The 15,714-nt window shown below is 35.3% G+C and overlaps 1 pseudogene; it reads left to right on the forward strand.

The window, feature by feature from the left end:
* The window catches only part of LOC100483802, a 172,420-nt pseudogene extending 159,150 nt beyond the window's left edge, over positions 1–13,270 (forward strand).
* Positions 13,271–15,714: the final 2,444 nt, after the last annotated feature.

The following is a 15,714-nucleotide window of genomic DNA, read 5'->3' on the forward strand; positions in this document are numbered from 1 at the left end:
CAAGACACAAAGTTATAAGCCTTACATACTGATAGATTAATTACAATAAAAGCTCACTATCATTTGAAACAGTTAATATTTTTTCTTAAAAAAAATAAATATATCTAATGAAACTGAAGTCCCCTAAAAATAAGAGTAATGGACTGAATCTGAAATGTTTCAAACCCAACAGGCTGCCCAATTTAACATATATAACCAGTTAAACTCTAAAAAACTGATACTTGGTAGACATCCAAATCCACTTATCTGTTTACTGAAATCCCTTGATATGATGAAGCCTGTTTACTGATCTCCATTTCAAAGAGGAGGTAGATTTCTGTTATTCATTTATGGCAATGAACTGTGCCATAACACATTTTAGTACACAAGTGCTGTATATTGCTTTGCTTTCCAATCCTGAACTCATATAGATGATGTGGGGGAAAATTGATTTTTTTACTTTCATGCTTTTAGCCATTCTGCTAGGTATGTTTTTTATAGAACTAGAGCTTTTTTCTTTCCTTTTCAATTTTACGTTTGCCTTTCACTACAGATTTTGCTTTGACATAAGAAGGAGAGTTTAATGGAACTCTCAGGTCTTTCCCTGCTCTTCCATTGGTCTTTGACAATTGTTGTATGCACAGTCTTCTTTCCATTGACTTGTAAGGACTTTACATGGTCTTGACTAATGAACTCTTATGAATGAACCTATATACTCTTTCAGGATAGCAAATACATTTTTCATTACTCCTGAAACTTGTGGAACTTCTGACTTTGGAGGTTCTTATTGGCAAGGACAGCTTTTGTCTTCTCTCTGCATACACTGTCCAAGGTGTTGGCACTTGGCAAGATGAACTGCGTGTATATGCTTACTTGGAGAAAACAGATTGGTTTTTCTCACCTAAGTAAATGACCTTGTTATTTATAGCTGCTGTCTGGACTCTATTCTTTTTGTAAAAGTAAAAAAAAAATTTAAAAAAATATTGTTTACAGTTAAGTCTATTTTGGTTTTCATTCTCCTAGTGCTCTTTACTTCCTTCTAGGAATAAATTGCTTTGTTTTCTAACATCAAATTTTTCTGGACCCTTTTTTTTTAGTAGTCTTTGTGGAATTCCAAATATCTCCCGATTGTCAAATATGTGCATAATTCCCCAGCCTATATCCAAGCTATGAAGGAAAAATGTCGTTGGACCAGTTCTTGCAATAAATAAAAAAATGCACATAATTTGTTAGAGAGAAAGAGGTAATGAATTTTAAAAATACCATCTGGTCTTGAAAGAATCATGTTTTACAAATATAATAACCAAATATTATGCATCATTTTGTTGTTTTGATTTTTTTGTTTTTAGGGTTTCAAACTTTCGAATCAGGTTTAAAAAGTTAGAGTAAGTCTTTGAAAACTGTTTTCAAAATCACCCCAGGGAAGGTGTTGAGTCACAGAGAACACACCTTTTCACCTTTTCATGAATCAGGACAAGTAAGCTTGACTGATTCACTGTCTGACCACTGGGCAAAGTATAAATCATGTAGGAAAATGTCACTTGAAATGTTAGTGCACTTTAAGGTCATCCATTGAATTTTCAGTGTGTATATATCATCCTCAAAAATCCTCAGCATTAAGACACAGGTGTAAAGCAATGAACATGTAGTCTTCATTATCCCTCTTTAGAAATATACAAACTACATCATATTCAGATCCATGTCAGAACCAAGATGGTAAAAATTAATGCACGAAACAAAGCAATGAAATCTTTTGTTATAATTGTTTATTAGATGGAAATCAACTTAGCAAACATGGAACTCCTTGCTTACTTTGCTCTAAAACTAACAAATAAAAGCAAAAAAAAAAAAGAATTAAAAACAAAGGAAAACTACAAGGAATCTACAGACTGGGAAAAAAAAGATGTTGAAACTAACATATAAAAATAAAGTCAGTTACTAGGATGGTCATTTTTCCCCATAAGAACAACTCAGACATTTTATTAATCTAGGAGATTTATCATGTTTTGGCACTAAATCAGAGGACAGTTTCCTAAACATTTGCCATGTCATGAAGAGATTTCCATTTCAACAATATGTTATCAGACTATACTTAGCCAGTAGTGTCCATACTGTATAGAAAGCAGGCTAACAACAGAATCTGAAATATTTTTTTAAATTTCCAAAATCAATTCTGCATTCGAATGTCTTATAAAGTAAATATAAAAATATGAGGAAGAAATTAATGTGGATGATAATTAATAGCCAAATAAAGTAATAACTCAATGTGGTACCAAAAAAAAAACCAGTGGTAATTATTATAGCTAACATTATGGAAAATTGAGTGTGTAGTGCTACCAAACATTTCCCACCACAGCAAATTTAAGGAGAAATTATAAATTTTGTCAAGCATTTGCTGAACTGTTGTATACAATATTCTATGCACTGTGAAATGTCATTAGAATGTAGTAGTTCAAAGTATTTGGGTTTTTACAAATCTTGCAACTTCAAAAATATGTTAAAATAACAGTACAAAGCAATACTTGACTGTTATCTTAAAGCCATTAATGTAGAAAAATATACTTTTGTAAGAACAAGAAATGAACCACTTGGTATCCATTAACTATTGCCACTATTTGAAAGCAACCTCCACCAAGAGAAGGCCTTAGTGTATTCATCACTGTATCCTCAACATCTAGAGGAGAACCTAGCTTACCAGAAGCACACAACCAATATGTGTGGAATTAAGGCATACATCTAGAGTTGTCAACCAAATTAAATGAATAATGATGCTTTACGACTCAACTCTGAAACAGATCATTGTAAAAGTAATGACACTGAAAGAAAATCATTGTGATTACAAATACTTCACAAAGAACTGGATTTCCAAACAGATCAATTAAAAGGAATGACACTGAAAGAAAATCATTGTGATTACAAATACTTCACAAAGAACTGGATTTCCAAACCCACATTTATAAGATACTTCTGCTTTTTACACAAACCACAAAAAAGTTGGTTGGCTGTATGTATTAGTTTGCTAAGGCTTCTGTAACAACGTATCAAAAACTGGGTGGCTTAAACAACAAAAATTTATTTTCTCAAAGTTCTGGAGGCTAGAAGTTCAAGATCAAGGTGTCAGTAGGGTTGGTTTCTTCCTAAGCCTCTCTCCTTGCCTTGTTGATTGCCTTCTTCCTGTGTCTTCTCATGGTTATCTGTCTATACATGCTTGTGTCTCAATCTCCTCTTCTTATAAGGGCACCAACCATATTGGATTAGGGAACTCCCTAATGCCTTCATTTTAACTTAATTACTTCTTTAAAGGGCATATATCCAAATATAGTCACATTGTGAGGCACTGGAGGTTAGGATTTCAACATTTAAATTTGGGGAGGTAGATATCCTTCAGCTTATAGCACAGTATGACACACAAGATGGAGTAGGGTTACAAGACAAATAAACAATATATAAAAATTATAAAACAATTTAAATTGTGTATCATTTGATCATTTTTTAATGACCACAAAGATGAATGGAAAGATAACAAAAGGCAATGTACAATGACAAAGTAGCAGAATAAATTATATTCACAAGTGTTGAAGTGACTTGGGCAAAAAAAAGACATATGCACTATAGGCATCAGGGAATGTTTCTTGGAGTAAGTATCTTTTGTTGTTTGTTTGTTTTTTAGGTCAATAGTTCCTAATAAAGGCTCCAAAGTTCTGAAAGAGTTAATATTTCTACAAGAAATGATCAATTTATTTCTTCTCAACCAAGACAGGTCTATTAAACTGCTTACTCTCATGGAGTTATATCTACAATAATTAATCTAGCAGATGGGTAATATACTGGCAACTCATGGTAGTATATTAGGATTTTAAGGAATTAGATGGGTCTATTTTGGATACCGAGAGAATTTGGTACTGAATTGCATACACCAAAAGAACCTCGTTATAAAGTTGTGTGATAGTGATACTCTAGTGTCTGAAGTAAGTAGGTAATGAATGTAAGAGGACAAAATGCTAATATATAATGAAAAAAAGTAAAACTTTCCTGATTTTACATACAGCCTAAGCCAAAAAACTGTTTTATTTTCTAATTTTTGTCAAATTAGTTGAGGGTGAAGTTGGAGCCTTTAGCTGACTAAGCTTGGTCATGTCAATTTCAGAATAAAATGCTTTATACTTACACTAATTTAATTATCCTATAGCACATAATAACAACAAATATTTGTTAGATTTCCTTGTCCTAGATGATTTTATAGAAAGGATGAAGGTCCTCCAAAGGTCCTATGCTGCCTAAACATAAAGGTTCAGGTAAGTTTTCTTAACAAAGAATAAACAAGTTCTGAAGGTAAAGAGTAGTTAGATAGTGAAATAGATAAAATGTCTTATCTTGATTCATGAAAAGGTAAAAGGGTGTGTCTCTGTTGATCGACACCTTCTCTAAGTGATTTTGGAAACAGTTTTCAAATACTGCTGTAAACTTTTCATACCAAGTCTGAAATAGAAAATTCTAAATTGAGGAATCGCAAACTAGTGAGTACTGTTAAATTGGTTTCTCTTATATATCTATAAAAAATGAGAAGAAATGCTTAGTGGCCAAATTCTTAGCCCTACCATGTTCCTAAACAAGATGCTAATCAAATACTAGATTTTCCTTCTTTACTGAAGTCAAGATATGAAGCCTGAAAAACAAAATCTCCATGTTATTTCAATTACTGAAAACATTATGGTATTTCCTGACCCCACTGTTCCATGCATTTCCTCAAATGATGACTTTTGGGACTAAGTCTATGGTTATGCTTCTGGGATTGATCCAGCAAAGAATAATTGCCTCTTACATTTGAGGTATAAAGCATTTCGTTTTTGGGATGCCTGGGCGGCTCAGTTGGTTGAGCATCTACCTTCAGCTCAGGTCATGATTTTAGGGTCCTGGGATAGAGTCTCACATTGGGCTCCTTGCTCAGCAGGGATCCTGCTTGTCCCTCTGCCTGTAGCTCCCCCTGCTTGTACTTGTGCTCTCTCTCATGGTCTGACAAATACATTTTTAAAAAATCTCAAAAAAATTTAAAAAATAAAGTATTTTGTTCTCTTCATTGGAATACCTACAAGCCTTTGGAGTTTCAAATATCAACTTCTTGGACTGAGGAATGGAAGAGGAATTAGGAAGTTTCTGTTTTAAAAGTCAGTTTTAAAGTATTTCATTTGGAAGGCCAATAACCTGGGTCAACAGGGTGAATGAGAATAACCTGTTCCTACCACTTGTAACAGTTAGGCTTTGCCTTTTGAACTCTTTTTAAGAATCTAGATTTAATCCTTAATTATATATCTAAGGGAGTTCAGAGCCAAAATAATTCTGAGTCTAAACAAAAGCAAGCTGTCATAATGGGGCATGAAGTCAGGCTTGTCATAAGAACTTGGGCTTGTAGCATAAAGAAAGATTTCCTGGGAAGTGACTTAATAGGCTCTAACCCTTGATTGAACCTCAGTTCAGTAAATCATCTCTACACCCTCTGGCTGCTTAACCTAAGGTCAGTCTAAAACAATAACTTACAACCAAAACTACACTAAAATAACATTTATTCATTAATCAATTTGTTAGTCGGTAATGTTGAGACCTGGATTGACTAGAACAACAACAAAAAAAGAACCAGTAAGTTTTATAGGAATATGTAAGAAGGATGTGTTACATAAAAGTCTGGAGACATTAGAGTCATCTTTGACTCCTCGATTTCCCTCACATTCCATGGCTTATTCATCAGGAAATGTTGTTAGTCTATTATCAAAATATATCTGGAATCTGACCACTTTTTACCACATCCGCAGCTATGATCCTGCTCCTTGCCAGCACCATATTCAATAGCCTCCCAACTGGTATTGCTGTGTCCCTCCTTATTTCCCTATAGTCTATTTTCAACTAAGAAACCAAAATGATCTTTTAAAAGTGAAAATTAGATCATATCAGTCTTCTGTTCAAAACCCTGAAAAGCATTTCTATTTCAAAGTTAAAGCCAAACTCTTCACGATAGCCAATGAGGTCCTATATGATTTAGTCCCCATGATCTCTCTGACCTCTTATATTATTCTCCCAAGTACTATCTCAGCTCCTGTCACACTGGCCTCTTTGCTATCCCTCAAACATGCCAAGCATGTTATCCCCTTAGGGGCTTGTTGATACTGCCTGGAGTTTTCTTCTCCCAATATCTATTTGTTTAATTCACTCACTTCCTTCAAATCTTTACTCAAATTTTTTTCTCAATGAAACTTTCCTTGATTACTGCAAACCCCACCCTGCCTTGGATCTTATAACCCTCCTTATTCTGCTTTACTTTTTTTTGGAAAGATTTTCTTTATTTATTTGACAGAAAGAGACAGCAAGAGAGAGAACACAAGCAAGGGGAGTGTGAGAGGGAGAAGCAGGCTTCCCACTGAGCAGGGAGCCTGATGCAGGGCTCAATTCCAGGAGCCTGGGATCATGACCCAAGCCGAAGGCAAATGCTTAATGGCTGAGCCACACAGGCACCCCTGCTTTACTTTATTTTTTCTTGACCGTGCTTATCATTTTCTATATACTATATATTTTACTCATTTATTTTCTTTATTATTCATCTCCCCCTACTAGCATAGCCCCCTCAAGGACAGCAATCTTAGTCTGCTTTACCTCAAACAGTATCTAGCAAAGAGTAGGCACTCAAAAAATGCTGAATGACTGACTGAAGGAAAAATAGATGATTCTGATGGTGATGTCAAATCTATGTGATATGAAGAAGGTTCTGAGGAAACATGAAGTAATTAGAGCACAATAAACCTGTAAAGTGTGTAGTATGCTCATTTTACAGAGTGACCCAAAGATGTTGAATGCTTTTCTGAGGTCACACTGCTACTAGTGCCAGAGCAGAACATTCACATATGTCAGTAAGACTCCAAGCAGATCGTTTCATGTCAGACGGTGCTAGAAGAAAGTTGCTTAAGATAAAGTTTATCTATAAGGAAAACCCAGACAAGGTGATATGTATGACCTGGTACCTAAGATTCTATTCTAGTCAGAAGTAATACCCCCTGAAGTGAAAACAGCTGTCAAGGTAGAGGAAAGAGATCCTGAAAGATAAATTTTCAGGGTAGTGACTATTGCTTCAAGTTATTTAGGTTCACTAACCACTGGTTAGAAATTTGGGGGGTCCAGAGGGGAAGCAATGCTTCAGAAATCCCTCAATAGGAGCTTTACTTCACACTTTCTTCCTTGACTAAATCCTTTGGAGTACCTGAAAGTTGAGACACTGGCCCAAAGCAATTCCTTGAATTTCCCAATAGAGTTCAGACCTAGGATAGCATGCCAAGATCTATCCTTTACTTAGGGAAGGGAGTCCTCAGCACATCTCTAATGGAACTTGAAGTTCTTTAAGACTTGACAAGTTAGTTAGAATACTTTTCCATGGAAATAGATGTCACTTCATGTCTGTACCCTCTGTTACTTTTGGATTTATTGTTGAATGTGATTTCATGAGACTGGGGCCACTCATAATTACATTATAGCTGTGGAGCCAGTGTTGTTCTATCCCTACTTAATGAGCCACCCAATCAAGGATTTTCATGCAAAGCAGGTTTATGCTGTAGGGGCCTTCCTCCCCACCTCTAACAACACTCCTAAGTCATGATTGTCTTCACAACCTCTCTGAGCAAAGGGTGTTGGTGAGCTGTAGTAAATGTGATAGAACTCTCAGAAATATGTGGGCTATTACAGAGATACTTAATTTGTGGAACGTGAGTCACGATTCTGTTTGTTGGGATAAAAAATTGTGATGGAATAAAAAATCATGTTTTTCATTGAAGCAGAAAAAAACAAAATGAAAAGACAGTTTTAGCTTTTGTACTTCTTGGGTCAAAAATATATACACCTAATGCATGGAAGGTGTTTCCATAAATGTTTCCATGCATTAGGTACGTATCGAACAGTCCTACCTTCTGTCAGAGCATTTACGTAAGATATAAATTGAAAAACAAGGTGAATACTGTATTTCGCTATTTCTTTTGATGTGGCCATTCATCCTCAATATGGCTTGCCTAGGCTTCACACAGCAGTGCCAGTGTTCCCAGAGAACAAGAGTGGAAGATGCAAGTTCACATTTTGACTTCTGTGATGTTTTAGAGATCAGAGAGTCACAAGGCCAACTTATATTCACAGGGTGGGGAAATAGACTCCACGTTTTAAAGGGAAGAGCTAAAAACACTGGCCATGTTAATTTATGACAAACATCTACCCTCATTGTGCTTAAACATCAGAGATAATAAACCAAAGTCAGATCAGGCAGTAATTGAAATGCTATATTAAGAAGCTTAAACTTTACCCTGAATGGAAAGGGGAAACACTGGAAGGTTTTGAGTGGAGAAATGGATATGATTGAATGTATGTGTTAGAAATATCACATTGACTAACAAATGGAGAATGAATTAGAATAAATTCAAGAACAACAAGTGTGAAGGCAGTAGTACTGTTTGGAATCTTACTGTAATGGTCCATGCAAGAGGTGGCTTGATCCAGTGTAGAGGCTGTGAGAATGGAAGGAGATATACAAATTGAAAAATATATATATATTTAGGAGATAAGAACCATTAAGATCTTTGTGAAGATGGCAGTCACCATAAGTGGGTAAAGAAATCAAATGCTAATGATGGAATTTAAAATATTAATTAGGGTCTATAACTTTAGCTTGCTTGGATTTTGATTTTTTTTCAGGCCCTGTACTCATATTTAAACTTGTTTAGATGGTTTCCTATTATTAAACAACATTGCCTCTAAAGTTGTTCAATTATAATATTTATATTCTGAGTTAATGGGTCACTAATATAGCACTAATATATCTTATTCCATAACACAGATGTTGTACCTTCCTTCTTGATTGTTTATTAGCAGAAAATATGTATGTGTTCTACTTGCTAGTTTTTCGAATTAAACAGGACATCCAGGTCTCCATAATGAGCCAACAAGAACAACTAGAATTTTTCTAAAGTGAAACTAGCATTCCTCTAAAGTTTAGATTTCTCAATAAATTAACAATGTTCATTAATAAAATTAAATGTTTCTGGTCCATCTATTTTCCATAGTTGTTACAATTAACAATTCTGTACCCTGTTACACTACTGACAAAGTAGATTTAGGTTTTATAACCAACACAATACTGTTCCATTCAGGGTCACTAACTTCATCCCTTTTAATAGTTGTAATGTGTTCTGCATGATGGTTTGATGCTAATTCCCTTCTTACAAGGTTTTCTGCCGAAGTATAGTTTCAGGAGATAGCACTAGTTTATTCTAAAATCAGAAGATGACATTTTACTCTCCTCAAGATCTTTCCCCCCCATTCTGTGCTTCATCTTTGTGCAAGGGAAAAACATGCATAAATGGAAACACCTTCCATGCATTAGTTATCTATTGAACAGCCCTACCTTCTGTCAGAAGATATAAGATGTAAATCGAAGAACAAGGTGAATACTGTATTTTGGTATGCAATTACCATCTAATTTTCACATAGACTGTTTTCAAATCTAAGTGATATTCATATCACTTTTGCTTTTATTCACATTTATCATTACAAAAGGAAAGTAGGGGTTTTAAGATGTTGGTTTCAGGGAGGGAGGAGGTGTTGTGAAGCCTTATTATCTTTATATGTGCTAATATATCAAACACTTTTATCCATCCAACATTAAGAAATACAAAAGTAATGTCTGCTAAAGTTGTGGAGACTGAAGTTTCACCTTCAAACAAAATTTTTATCTCATCCTAAACTTGAAATAAATCTTAGTAATGCCCTCAGTCCCTACAACAAATTAGCTCACATTAGAAAGCCAACTAAATATAAAACAGCTGTGTGCACATCATTCTGCTTGATTGTACATTTCAGTTCATAATATGAGTAGCCTTGTATGCATGCTGAATATTCCATACCCAGAGGGTTGTTTGGATGGTAGCTGATAGATTTATATTATATTGATTGAGAAAGTTTGAGAGAAGTAGCTCCCCAAACTACAGTAATGAGAAACAACCATAATGTTGTACATCAATGATTACTTAGCTACAAAGGAAATATTACTTCCCAAACCTGATTTACCCTGGTACTAAAATGTGTATTTACTTCAAATGCACAAATTAAGGAGTACTGGTTTTCAGGATAAGGCTGCAAATGATTTCTTTGAGGATCAGAGAGGAATATTTCCAAATGCAACTTTATTTCAAAAGTAAACTGATATCATTTCTGAGCTGTCATTTAGATTTCACTTGACTGGAATTTAGAAGTCTATTCTACTTAATTTTAGTCCTTGATTTTAGCAGTGACATCACACTTATAAAAGCAGGTTGGAAGAGGTGTGGCTTTATAGAGCACGGTCATCATAACTTTTTCAGGTATAGCACCTATCATAGTGCTTAGTATATAGTTGGTGCTCAATAAATGTTCATTTTTATTGATCAAGCACTCCATCAGTATCAAAAGATACCAGGATTTACAAAATACATAATAAATTTGAGGAATGGTCACACCTAACAGAAGAGTTCTACAGGTAAAGCATGGGATAGTTTAAAAAAGAAATCCAAACTAAAAACCAGGGCAAGGCAATGCTTTAATATTACATGATCTTGGGCAAGTTAAGTAAACTTTCTGTGCCTCAGTTTCCTCATCTGTGAAATAAAGCTGTTTCTACATGAAAGGCACTTAGAATAATACCTGACATGTGAAAGCATTAAATTAATATCAATTATTATTATGATAATAATGCATACATATTTCATTCTAAACTCTTGTATTAACTAAAGTCTAACCAGGAAACAGAAACAACTTTAAGTACATAAAACAAAGGGAATTTAATGTAAAAAATTTTTACACAGGTTATGAAAGATTTCTGAGAGGCCAACAAGGAATGATGAAGCAATTGAGAAATTCACAAAAGCAGGATTTTGCTACAGTACTGGACTATAAGGTCAAAGGGAAGAGCAGATGTAACTAGAACCAGAATATAGGGTAGGGCCATTGAAGGGAACCTAGAACCATGGGAGTTTTTTACAAAGAGAGCTGGAGTCATGGACACCAAAAAAAAAGGGGGGGAAATACTATGGCTTTGCCTTGCTATTCTCCAATATCTTACCAGTGGCTTCCATTGTTCAAACCCATATAGAAGCTAGTTGACAAAAGAAACTTGGAAATGCCACCTGTACGGTTCAGCTACACATGATACAGAGTAGAGCAGGGGAAGTATGAGGAATGGATTTGGGAGCCAATAGAACAAGAACCTGTATAATCCCACAATGGTTGTTCCCTTGAATTATTAGTTTACGAGTCTCTCTCACTAGACTGTAAGCACCTTTGACAGTAGAACCTGGGTTTCATTCTTTTTTTCACTCCTTCTCCTGTCAATACTGTGCTTTGCACATTATAGGTATTTGGTTTAAGTACTGTTGAAAATTTTTCAAATAGATCTGAATCTCTTGACTTCTAGTACATAATTACTTTTTTCCTATGTAAACAGAGGATATTAATCATTTATGTCTGCTTTTCTTATGCAAGATATGCCTTTTTACTAAGATGCAAAGATAAGTGGGTGATGCCATAGTTGCATACCTGCACTGATTAAGAATTAGCAATATATGTAGACTGGCTGCTTGAAGCCCTGTGTTTAGAAATCCTACTTATTTGTTGAACTCCCTAATTTACTCAGAGGGAAAAAAAGGCACCTTTTCTTCTGGAATAAAGCAAAGGAAGGTCATCATTGGTAGATCAAGCATAGAAGTCCAATGCAGTAGCTTTCATCCTTGTTGTTTTACCACCAACAGTAAGAAATACATTTTATATTGTGACCCAGCACACACAGAGACACACACACAACAAAAACAGAAGTTTGAAAATGTACAATATACTCTATTCCAAATTGTTTTCAAGATACTGGTTAAACCCATTAAATTGATTTCACAACCCATCAATGTGTTACAATCAACAGTTCACAAAACACTGGTCTAAAAGTATTATGCCCTTGGCAGAGATTGGAAGTACATGCCATCTTAAGTTCCAAGCCTCTCCTTTGGTAGAGGTAATAAAAGAGGTCAGAACCCTATCCATCTATATGTGGAGCCTGAAGAGCCCAAGTTCCAAGGCCTAGAGTAAGGGCAACAGCCCAGCCTCCACCCTGCCACCCCTTCCCTGCAATTTGGGCAAGTGAAAATTCTGTCTTCAAGGCAGAGGGAATAAAACATGAACATAACATTTAATTATGTTTTAGACATTACATTTCTTAGGGTCTAAATCTCTTTAACCAGTCTCTGTGGGCCCTAAAATTTTCTTTTTGTGATTCACACAGCAAAGCATAGTCTGGCCCAGACTGGGGAAGCATTCTTTATTTTGTCAGATCCTGAAACAAAAAGTAAAGGGACTAACTAGTAGTCATAGTGGAAAATAAGCTTAATTCAATTTGGCAATCTATTACTGAAAAACAACAAGGATATTATTATGGTAAAATCAAGAACTCTTCCCTTTTGAATATCACTTCAGAGTTTCTGGTGGTTCACAAAATTACGTTTTTAAGTTCTGTTTTCTCACAAACTTCAGAATTTCTATCAAGGTGTCTGAAAACAAAATATTTTTGCTCCTTCAACACAGCTGGTAGGTTTGAGAGTATTGTACACAGTTAGCCTTATGTCAAAAGATATATAAAGCATAATGTATTTCATATGGCTTTAAAATAAGATACTTCCTTTTGGCTTAGAAGAGGCAAAGGTGCAACTGTCTTTGATCATCCCGAATCCAGGTTCATCCGACACTAGCCACCTCCATCCTGCCACCTAAGTTCAATCCCAACAAGATCAAAGTCATATACCTGAGATGTACCTATGGGAAAGTTAGTGCCACATCTGCCTTGGCTCCAAAGTTCGGCCTGCTGGGTCTGTCTCCAAAAAAGTTTGGTGATGACATTGCCAAGGCAACCAGTGATTGGAAGGGTCTGAGGATTACAGTGAAACTGACTGTTCAGAAAACATAGGCCTGAATTGAAATGGTACCTTCTGCCTCTGCCATGATTATCAAAGCCCTCAAGGAACTGCCAAGAGACAGAAAAAAGCAGAAAAACATTAAGCGCAGTGGAAATGTCACTTTTGATTAGATTGCCAACATTGCCCAACAGATGTGGCACCAATCTTTAGCCAGAGAACTCTCTGGAACCATTAAAAAGATCCTGGGGACTGCCCAGTCTGTGGGCTGCAATGTTGATAGATGCCACCCTCATGACATCATAGATGACATCAATGGTGCAGTGGAATGCTCAGCTAGTTAAGAACTACAAAGGAAAATATTTCAATAAAGGGTCATTTGACAAAAATAAAATAAGATATTTAATTAAATAAAGAACCCAAAAATGTTTAGGAATATGAATGTAACTCCATGCTATGTATCTTTAAGAAACATCATGAATTCTCAGGTAAATTCTGTAGTAGATTTTTAGTGCTGGAGCACAATTCCCCTGCTCATTGTCACCCCAGTCCACATAATAAATATAGTCATTCGAACCAGTGTTGGGATGATATATAATTCACAGTAGACAAATTCATCCCATAGGCACATGCTCACTACTTCAGTGACCTTTATCCGAATATAAAATTTGACATACTGTCTTCAAGACAAAGTCAACTTCTGAAATAGTTATGCTTATGGAAAAAAAATAAAGGGCACTTAGATAATCTTAAAAAAAGTTTGTGTCTTTGGAATATAATCAAAAGATACCTGGGAAATAAAATGAATATCAATGGATAGTAGCACTATATAATTGAGGTCTGGAGTCAGGTTCTAATTCTGGCTCTGTCATTTAAACTGGTACCTTGGGAAAATTACTTAACTTTGCTAACCCTCATTTTCTTCATCAGTAAGGTGAGGCTGATAATAGAATATAACTCTCAGAGCTGTTGCAAAGATTAAATGATATTTTATTTGGAATAGGACTTAGATCAATGCTTGGAACATGGAAAGCTATCAATAGATAGTACCACTAAAAATAAATATCCATGCTGTAATTAGAATGATGATTATTATTTACATATACTTCATTTCTCCTGGCTCAGCCTTGAGCTTTTTGTCCCATCACATGAATGTTGATAACCTGAGACTCTGTTGGGAATCTAAATGAGTAAACGGCATTTTACTAAGAATGAAGCACACACTCATATTTATGTAAAATAGAGATACAACTGCTTCATTCATAGAGACTTATCCTAAAAATCTCTTCTTCATCAAATAACTAGTCACATTTTGAAAGTAGCTTTATGGTGCAGCTGAATAACAAAGAAATGATGCATTCATTTTAATCTCTATCCATCCTTTCTTGACAGGCTCAGTTATCCAGTGCTATTCTCTGCATTCCCTGTCACATCAGGAGCTGTAGAACATAAGTACACAGCTCTTATGGGAAAAGCCTGGTGGTGATAATGCTGAAGTGCCATATGTGAAGATGATATAAAATCAAATTCAGGCAGAACAAAACAAACTCTGATTGTCACCTCATGCAGTGCAGTAAATGAAAAGACCTTTAAAATCTATGAATTAGTCCCTAAACTCTCACACTAGGCAGATTAGATAGATTTTCTTATTGAGAGAGCAGGATCCAAGTTTGTTGACCCAAACACAGAAGTGTGCTTCTAGACTCTGGTAGCAGTTCAACATTAGAGGGAATGAAGTTTGAGTAACAATTCTTCAGAGGCTGGTAACTAAATAATATCTGCTATTCTATGTGCTCACACATATGAGCAAATTGAGATAACCTGAAAGTAGCAACAAAGGGTCTTACTTACTTATGGTCGTTTTGAGAACAGAGAACTGTATCTTGACAAGGGACAGTCTCAACCATACACAGCTGTCACAGGACATTCTATCTCTGTGTTGGGAACACAGCTATTAAAGGGTAATATTGAAACTGTATGATTACCTCACATTCTGCTGGCATTGTAGTTCTTGATGTAGAATAAATCTCACTGTTACTGCAGAATTCTTTTGCTTTGAGTTAAACAGATCATTTCAAGGTATTAAACATTATATTTCATGTGGCCTTCAGAATGTCCTGAATTTGGGCATAACTTAAAACTTTATATGGGGGCGCCTGGGTGGCACAGCGGTTAAGCATCTGCCTTCGGCTCAGGGCGTGATCCCGGCGTTATGGGATCGAGCCCCACGTCAGGCTCCTCTGCTATGAGCCTGCTTCTTCCTCTCCCACTCCCCCTGCTTGTGTTCCCTCTCTCGCTGGCTGTCTCTATCTCTGTCGAATAAATAAACAAAATCTTTAAAAAAAAAAAAACTTTATATGAATTAAAATGGTTTATATTTTCTACATTAGTACCCAAATTATGATTCTTTACATGTTTAATGGCTGAAAAGGAAGCAGGAAGTTAAAAGGTGTAGCAAATAGCATCATGGTGAAAATGATTAACTATTACTAAAAATGTCATTCCTAGAATAGATATCACAACTGCACTGATAATACAGCATTTTGGGGGAAAAAAATACTGTTGTGATAATAAACAACAAAATAGTTTGGCAGTTTAGTAAGTGGTAAACTCTAGCACATAAATTTAATGTATAAGTCATTTTCTGCTTATTGAATATTTGTATAATTTCTTTTCAAATGATAATATTTGTTTTATAATTAGAAAGGTATTAATTTTCCTTATATAATATATAAGTGGACCAAATGTAATTTTTTAAAATATTAGGATAACTATCTTACCCCAACTC

Source organism: Ailuropoda melanoleuca, chromosome X (assembly GCF_002007445.2).
Source record: "Ailuropoda melanoleuca isolate Jingjing chromosome X, ASM200744v2, whole genome shotgun sequence".
Taxonomy (NCBI): domain Eukaryota; kingdom Metazoa; phylum Chordata; class Mammalia; order Carnivora; family Ursidae; genus Ailuropoda; species Ailuropoda melanoleuca.